This window comes from Enhydra lutris, unplaced genomic scaffold (genome assembly GCF_002288905.1).
Source record: "Enhydra lutris kenyoni isolate GAN:26980312 unplaced genomic scaffold, ASM228890v2 scaffoldscaffold28, whole genome shotgun sequence".
NCBI classification, from domain to species: Eukaryota; Metazoa; Chordata; class Mammalia; order Carnivora; family Mustelidae; genus Enhydra; species Enhydra lutris.
The window spans coordinates 26106479-26116189 of NW_019154112.1; positions in this window are offsets into that span (position 1 = coordinate 26106479).

The following is a 9711-nucleotide window of genomic DNA, read 5'->3' on the forward strand; positions in this document are numbered from 1 at the left end:
AGAGAAAAACATTATTACACACACAGGAGTTAGATTCAACCCACAGACATATATATTATAAAAATCATAAACACGTATTTACACCCAGACACCCACATTGAGTTATATAAGCACCCCTGGGTCACGCAGAGTCTGCAGGCTCCGAACATGCGTTTAAAGGAGAGATAGTCGTTCATTGTGATTAATATAAATATACAGATTTAAAAACCTCTAGATGGAAAATGATGAATCATTGTAGCCACTGACTGAAGTCTTTACAATTCATAATGAGAAACCAGGGGGCCAAGAGTCCCCCATTTTCTATGTAGATTTTAAAAGCGGGACCATTTCTGAGATTTTTATACACAAAAGCTCCTATTCATGTGTGTTCAGCAGGAGGGTATTTTGAAAGCTGGATTTGGGGATTTTTTAGGGCAATCTCTCTGTATTGATGTCTACAAACTTTTTTTTTTTTTTTTTAAGCTGTCCCTCTGTCAGTGTAGAACAACAACAACAACAACAAAAGCCAGCTCATGACGGTGACCATGTCTAATATTTTTTGGCCATTTTGCCCTACACATTTGGAAACTTAAATACTGTATGAACACCTCGGTCTGTCTTGTTTGTCATTTCAAGGGTTGTTTGTGTGCATTTTCAACGAATTCCTTGTGCCTTGGCTAGAGTCTCCATATTATGAAGTGGGTTTTTTTTCAGATGTTGGGAGCAACACATGCACACATTCACACACTGTTAATTCCAAGCCTTCTTTGCAGAGGCATAGGACATTGTATTTGCACAGTTGCCTATAACTTTTAAGTTGTTTTTAATCATGGACAGTCAAGAAATGTTCACCTGAACCTGTAGAAGATTTAAGCAGAATGTTCTTCAAAGAGATAGTGAAGATATTTACTATGTACGAATTTTGTTTTTGTTTAGAATGTATTTTTTCCCCCTTAGGTGAATTGTGTATTTTTTTTTCAAAAAGGAACAGATAAACAACAATAACAAAGTTAACCAAACCTTGCAAATGGGTGCCCTTTAAGGCACAAGGTTTCCGAATTTCATCGCGAAGTGAATACTCACTCCATTCCTCTTTTTCCCACCCCCTCTATTTTTCTACTCCCTTTCAGGGTATGGAAGGATTCCCACAGCCAGAAGGGAAATCCAGTGGAGGATCTCTGCCCGTGGGGCAGAAAATAAATGACAGGAAGGAATGAGGAGGGATGGGACAATTTGGGGTGGAAGTTATTAAACCTGATAAGAGTGAATCTGCAAAGGGCGATTGTCTGTAAATCTCACGACTGCTGAGCGCTGCCTTGTGCGCGCAGGGACAGACGCTCTTCAGGACAGGGCTCCGGACAACCGCGGTGGACTCGATAAAAACCAAGGAGAAGCTTCATATAATGCAGAATGAACAATTCTGCAGGCTTTTTATTTGATTTCTTAACGATAAGAACACCAAAAAATGTGCTTCAGAATGAACTTCAGGAATAAACCCTTTTTTTCTTCATTTCCAGTTGTAATTTTCATGGTACGCCTCTCCTTTTCTCCCTCCCTCCTACCCTTCCTCTCTCCCTCCTTTCTTTCTTCCTTCCATCCTGTTATCCTTCCTTCTTCTTTTCCCCTACTTTAAATATTAACACCCTAAATCATACAAAATCTATAGAGATTTCCCACTGGGAGCATGAGCAAAGATTTCTTCTTTGCCCCCAGAGCTGGTTTGGACATGGGAAAGCATTCTATCTAATTTCATTGTGTGGTGGGACTTGGAACGGGTTTTACCATTCCTTCCCACCTTTTCCAGAATTAAAATCAGTCCCAGATCAATATTTTGCAAGACAATTATTACAGACTTGGAAATTCAGATGCTTTGGACACAAATTTATTAATGAGAATAATTGTCTTTTGCCTTTTAAGTCAGTAACTCCATTATCTTTTTAAATCTAAAGATCATTCCAACCCAAATAAAAAGCATTTGAAAAATTTTTAATTTTTTCCCTCTAAAATCCTTTAAATCTTTCTGGTATATCATTGATTAGTTTAAAATAAACAAACTCTAGAGCTTAAAACAAGAAAAAAACCCATGAAGATACTTTTTATATGTAAAGCTATTTAAATTATATCACTAGCATAGCTATTTTATAGTCTTGTAGATGTATAATTTCAAATTTTGCATATGTAATTTTACTTTTTGCTAATATTAGGTATTTTTAAGATTAGAAACATCTTGAAATATTTGGTTAAAATTTATATACATTCTTTAGGAAAACTGGAAAAAAAAAGAAAACTCCAAATCTAGTTTTATTAAGAACGGAGTATAAATTTAAAAATATACACACATATATAAAGGGATATGCAAAAAGACATAAGAATAATTAAAACCCGCGTCAATTTTTCCACATGGGCATTATTCAAAAAAAAAATCCTAGAAATTGCAAGAGAAATCTTTCCTTGGGAGGCCGACGCTCAGTCATCGAACGGGCAACAGCGCCCTCTGTCGGGATTTTAAACACGCAAATCCTGCAGGGCCACTGATTTCTTTTTCTAGCTGTTCAGTTCCATTCTTGAAAACCTGTTTTCGTTAAAAGCGTTTTAAAAGTTCAGTTCTTATTACATGTACTAATTTTTAAACGATTGTTTCAAGATCTAAAATGTTCACTTAAAAACTCAGTCTCTACTGATAAAATTTTCCTCACTTGAGCCTGCTTTGCTTTGCTCTTCACTTTCTGCTGCATTTCGCTTTAACCTCCAATCACATGATGTGGGAAAAGAACCCCGGGAGGACTTAATAGATGCCAAACAAAGCAAACCTAAAGGCGAAACAAATCCTGGTTTGAAAAGGAGGATAAACGGGTAAAATATGCATTTTCATCATTTCATTTTTCCATTCATCCTGCCTTATGCCTATATTTCTTTTTCAGGGCACGCACACAATCGCCTAGGTTAAAAGCTTGCTGGAGACATTCGAGATAGTTATATTATTATTTTCCCTTTTCACTTATATTTATTTCCATTTACAAGAACAGAAAGGAGAGTTAATAATGCCCTCGTTTTCTCAGTCTCAAATGGAGGGAGTATTTTCTGATAAACGTAGGCCACAGCACCTAGGATAGAGCCCTCTGCTGGTAGTTTTCGGAGTAGGCTTATAACTTTTCATTTAAAAATGTTACTGAAAAATGCCATTATATATTTTTAAAAGATTTTATTTATTTATTTGACAGAGAGACACAGTGAAAGAGGGAACACAAGCAGGGGGAGTAGGAGAGGGAGAGGGAGAAGAAGGCTTCCTGCTGAGCCCAAGGTGGGGCTCAATCCCAGGACCCCGGGATCATGACCTGAACTGAAGGCAGACACTTAATGACTGAGCCACCAAGGCATCCCTGAAAAATACCATTATATTAAATCAAGATCAACTGTTAGCACTGTCAAGTCTCCTTTTTTCTAAAAATCTAATTATGAATTAACTAATTTTCTCAGACTTCCTTTCTTCCGCTCTTGGCACCTATGATTTCAGGTCATAAACGAGCTCCCTTTGCAGCTGCCTGATGGACTACCTTTTCTTTTATACATTACATGAGACGCCTAGGTTTCATTTTTATTTTTATTTTTATCATCCACAAACACAGGAATAATAAAATGGAAAAAGCCAAGACTTAGAATTAGGATTATTGTGCCAAGTCAAGACCCTGATCCTCCACAGTCTGGGTGCAGGAGCTCAAATGATCTCCTGTTTAAAGTGGGATGGAAATACCAATTTAGGTCTTCCACGTACTGAGCATTTTCTTCACAGCACCATGATGCTGTCTTTCTTCGTTCCTCTCTTCCTTCTGAAATTAAGATGATAGCATTTTTGGATTAAGTTTTTCCAGAGTTGTTCTTGTTCTGGATTTATAAGCAGGCAAAGGAGAAGGCAAAAGGGAGCACTGACTTACTCTGACATGTGCAGATTCCACTTCCACCTTTCACCCATCAGAACCATTAATTCTCCACCAAGTTGATTAATAAGACATGACAGTTGCCCTTTTTATTGGTGACAACCTGACTCTTCTTTTCTAACACAGTTCTATCTTGAAGCTTTCTCGTAATCATATTTTTTAAAGAATCTTGATCAGATATACATATATATGTATATACATACATATATATATATATATATATATATATATATAAACATTTTATCCATTTATTTGATAGAGAGAGAGCACAAACAAGAGGACCAGCAGGCAGAGAGAGAGGGAGAAGTTGACTCCCCACTGAGCAGGGAGCCAGCCATGGGGCTTGATCCCACCTCAACCAATGGCAGATACTTAACTGACTGAGCTACCCAGGAGCCTCCTGATCAAATACTTTTAACACTGACTTGGAAAAATTACTATCAAATGTGTAAAAACACAATTCAAGTACCTATCCTTGGCTGTAGAAGACTTTGCTACTACATAGGTTTCAGTGGTCTGGGTCTGAGGAAACAAAATAGGAGGAGCTAATTACACAGGAGTGTTTACAAAAATTAAACGAAGATGAAATGATCTCTTTGTGACTATACAGAGTGACTATTGATTCTTTGTGATTATATAGAGTGAGACAAACATTGGAAAGGAAATAACATTTATTATTTTAACTGCAATCTTCAAACAGTTGGGCACTTGTGAACTTGTAAAGTGATATTTAGTTGAAATCACTTGTAAGAATGAAAATCTCTGTGCCTGTAGAAACTACTTTCTCTTGGACTTTTGAGGAGCAGTAGTAATTTTATTACATATTTTAGATGTTCTGATGTCCTTAGGCTTTTCTGTTTAATTGCAGGGGTATGAAGTTGCCCAGGGGACAATTTTCAAATTTCTATCTTCTGGAGATAAAGAGGTTAAGAAATGGAAGATGGGGGGTTGGAGTAAATGATGCAAACAGCCACAGCACAGTTGTTCCCAATACCAAGGGATATTTCATACACAAAATGTGAGAGGTGCGCGCTTTCCCTGGCGTGACTAATGCAGGAAGACAGGTATTTCCATCATTGTGGACATTCTCCATATTATTGCTTTAAGAAGGAGCAATCTCAAAGGGTGAGAACACTAAACAATTTGGTTTCAAAATGCAAGCAATAGACCAATACATATCTGTGAGTAAAAATTTGCAAATAAAGACGTGGAAAGATGTAGAGCAGAAATATAACCTTTAAAGCATGAATAAACACATACAATGTATAACATCAGGGCTGAAATGTCTCTTAAGTACGAGGGACATTTGGGAGAAATTAACATTACCATGGAACTACTTGCTAAAATTCACATTTATGCATTTTGATAAAAACAGAAAGTGATATTCATTTTATGACTTTTTATTCCCTTAACATAAGATGTTTCTTCCACTTATCAGGTATGTCACCATGGGCATGTCCTTTGACCTTTGCAGATCTCAATTTTCTTATCTATAAAATGAAGCAAATTTACTGGGTGATAGCCAATTTTCTTCCTTAGACATGGACTTTATGAGATTTATGAAAGCAGCAAATAGGAATTAAAGAAAAGTTTAAAATGAAAGTATTCCTTTTTGAACACATTACAGCAAAAGCTCAACTCTCTGGGACTCTCTAGGGAAGAGTTTAAGAGAACTGACCCTGAATTTTTGATAAATACTAATCTCACACACACACATCCACACAGTTTTTAGGAGTATCATCTGAGAAGAAAGCAAAGAAAGAAAGGATAAGAATACAGCTCTAGGAAGAGGATGTAATCTTAACAGTACCTAATTGGCACTTTGAAGGAAGTCAAGCATCTACGTCTAGAAGAATTATATCCTAATGTACTAAAAGAGTTTGTGGTTGTGATCTTGAAATTATGGTCAATAACCTTTTGATAAAACATGCAAAAGGGAAGGAATGGCTAATAATAGAGGCTGGAAAACACTCCATTTTTCAGAAAGAGGGAAAAGCACAGGTAGGGACTCATACTATTGTTTAGCTAGAAAAATGATAGTTTAGGTTGTCAGAGTGGTTAGCCATGTACTCTGGAAGGGGAAGAGGAAATCCCTAGGAACCAACATAGAATCAGGAAGAACAGATTGTTCCATACATTCCCATTCCCTTTTGATATAGGTTTAGTAGACTAAATATCAGGAACATAATATATCCAGAGCTCACAGAGATGTGTCAAGAATTTCTCATTGGCTCCCCCATCTGAGTTGAGTGATGCCATGGTATATAGAAGCGGTTTGTTTTTTGACTACAGACATGAGCTTTTGGAGTGGGACAGACCTGTGTCAAGTCCAGATCTGCCGCTTACTCTCCTGGATGGTCGGAAAATTGCTTAACCTCCCTCAGCCTCCATTTCCCTGTATGGAATATTTGAAATACATTTCCATGTAGGAGACTTACTAATTATATGAAACTTGCACATAGCAATAACGATTGGATGAGGGTTGTCATGATGATTAAATGAGATAATACATATAAAATATGTATCTTGGCCTCCAGTTTAAGGAAACCACTTGGTATGTTCTATCTACTGTTACCATCACAGATTTACAGCTATTTGAATAATTCTCTCCCGAAGTGATTGATTGATTAATGAAAAACAATTTGAGGCCATTTTTTTGATAGTTTCCATGGGAAGTTGTCTTTAGTCTTATTCTAATATATTTTTTTAAAGATTTTATTTATTTATTTGACAGACAGAAATCACAAGTAGGCGGAGAGACAGGCAGAGAAAGGAGGAAGCAGGCTCCCTGCTGAGCAGAGAGCCCAATGTGGGGCTTGATCCCAGGACTCTGGGATCATGACCTGAGCCGAAGGCAGAGGCTTTAACCCACTGAGCCACCCAGGTGCCCCTTATTCTAATATTTTTTGAAAAATTGATGAATCAGAAGATGAAACAGGAGAAGAGTTTTGTATTGCTCAGGTATTAAACACTGGGGAGAACAGTCAATACACCGGATTATAGCATAAGGAATCAAAACATTTCAATAGGATGATACTCTGGAACAAATCCCCCAATCTATAATTTTAACAAACACAAAAGTAAAAGTAAAAATGTAAGTGTGAAGGGGAGAATCAGAGACTGACAGAGGAAGATAATAAAATACCTACAGAGGGGGAACCTGGGTGGTTCCGTCAATTAAGTGCCCAACTCTTGATCCCAGTACAGGTCATGATCTCAGGGTTGTGAAATTGAGCCCTGCATCAGGCTCCACGCTGGGTGCTGGGCAAGGAGACTTCTTGAGATTCTCTCTCTTCCTGTCCCCTGCTCTTCCCCAACCTCAAAAAAAAAAAAAAAAAAAAAAAAAAAGAAAGAAAAAAGAAACAGCTATAGTTTTCCACTGCTCAGGGTCTTTATGGTATCTGGAACACAGTAATCACATTGGCATTCTATTCAACAATGCACTGAGACTGGTAAACACAGATAGTGAGTGACCTCCTAGGTTACGTTAGTCAAGGTCCTGTGTTGGGTTCTGGAGAATTTGCAATCCCATAGTCCTAAATAACGGCATTTTAGGCACTGTGTTCCACTCAAGTAGCCTGCTTTGAGATTGTCCTTGATAAACTGAATGGTTCCTAAAAGAAAGCAATCAGATTTTTAAAGAAAAGTATCAGGAGCCACATCGAAGGACAAAGAGTTGAGAAAACTGGGCTAGTTGTCATAGACCAGAGGAAGTGTAGGGATGTGAACTCTGTCTTCCAATATCTGGGGCTGGTCTTGGGGAAGAAGGAGTGGATGGAGAAAAAAGTTGGTATTTGTTTTGTTCATTGCTCTATAGCCAGAGAAGTGGCTAGCCCAAATGTGCTCAACGCATTTTAGGTGAAATAATTCTCTTCCTCTAAAGATGCAGAACAAAGATCAGTAGAGGGATGCTTCCCCAGGAGGTTGATTTAACTCAGTGTAAGAAAAAAAGCATTTTTCTAAAAATTGGATGTACTGGACAAAGCAGTTTTGATTGTGGTGAACTGCCAGTCCCTACAGGATTTGAACAGAGCCTGGATGACCTCTGTCAGGGATGCGGTAGCGCTAGGCAGGAGGTCTGCGGGTGTAAGCCTGGCCGTGAGGTCCTTTATGAGGGACACCATATTGTGATTCTACCCCATGTGCTCAGCTGGATGCTGCATTTCGAGTTTAGCAGATTAATAATGGTAAAGGACGGACATTGAGAGGTATATGTGGAAGATCCCATTATTTCTGCATCTGTGTAAGTATTATCTGATTGGGGAATTGTGCACATTTACTGAACCCATGTTTCCATGTACTGCATATGTTATCTGATTTCTATTAGTAGAAATAACATCACAGTAATTATACTCAATAGCCTTATTGGACTGTCAGTCTCTGATTGTTTTGCTTCTGTAATTATCATGCTCCCCCCGTATTTAATAGAATTTCTGTGGGTGCTTTTATAGAACAAAAAAAGGAAATTTACTTATTTGGAGTATGGATGAAAGGCGTTTTAGGCATTTGTTTGCGATCATTTTTGAGAAACAATTGTTTCATTCCTAAAAGAAATAAATCCTTTGGTAGAGGGTTTATCCAATGATCACACTCCAAGCCAGACTCCCTTTGAGCAATTTTCCAAAATCTTTAAGCTATTATAAGTTTGCTTTTGTAAACAATGTACACTAACTTTTATTTCCGGGTTCTTTTCTATAAGCAAATCTTTTTGCTCTCCGTATTACAGGAACACTGTGTCATCTTACCTCACAGAAAGGTATATTAAAAGAGTAAATAATTTAAAAAGCGACAATAAAAGCAAAAAAAAATCTTTAGGTGATTTAATAAGTGCACAACAAATAGAAAAGCAATCGTTTCCAAGACTTTCTTTTACTGCGGAAGAATGCGAAGATTCTTCATAAAACTCCCACGGTTACTTATAAAGAAATCATGAAGCACGTTCTTTTCCTGCTGTATTGTAAATATTTTTATTAACTCCAGCATTATGATCTAAACAAAGAGTAAAAAAATATTTAAGACCTATTACTTTTATTTATTAATTTTTATTTATTTATTTATTTAAAACATTTTTTAAAAAAGATTTTTATTTATTTATTTGACAGAGATCACAAGTAGTCAGAGAGGCAGGCAAAGAGAGAGGGGGGAAGCGGGCTCCCTGGTGAGCAGAGAGCCCGATGTGGGGCTGGATCCCAGGACCCTGAGATCATGACCTGAGCTGAAAGCAGAGGCTTTAACCCACTGAGCCACCCAGGTGCCCCTGTATTTATTTATTTGAGAGAAGAGAAAGAGAGCACAACGGGGTGGGGGAGATGGTCAGAAGGAAAGGGAGAAGCAGATTCCCCATGGATTGATGAGCCCGATGTGGGGCTCCATCCTAGGACCCTGAGATCATGACCTGAGTGAAGGCAGATGCTTAACTGACTGGGCCGCCCAGGCCTGCCAAGAATGAGCAGTTTTTAGTCCTCTTTCTCTGACTTCCTTCAGAATTTTGGTCAATATGTGAAATATGCATTTTCATTGTGAAAACTACCTAAAAGCTTCAGGGAATTGAAATGGGGACTTGAGTGAGGTCATATTTGTAGCTTCTGAAGCCATTTGATGACTTTCTGGGGCTCATCCTTTCAAAAAATATGTATTCAGGGCCTATATTCTTTGCCATGTATTAAGTACATATGAAGATAAATCGAAGGAAATGGTTTAGAACGTTTTGCTGTCTTAGTAAAGAAAATGAAATATTATGGGATGAGGAGCTTGCGATCTTTACTATGAAACTACATACATTTAGTGGTATTTTGTT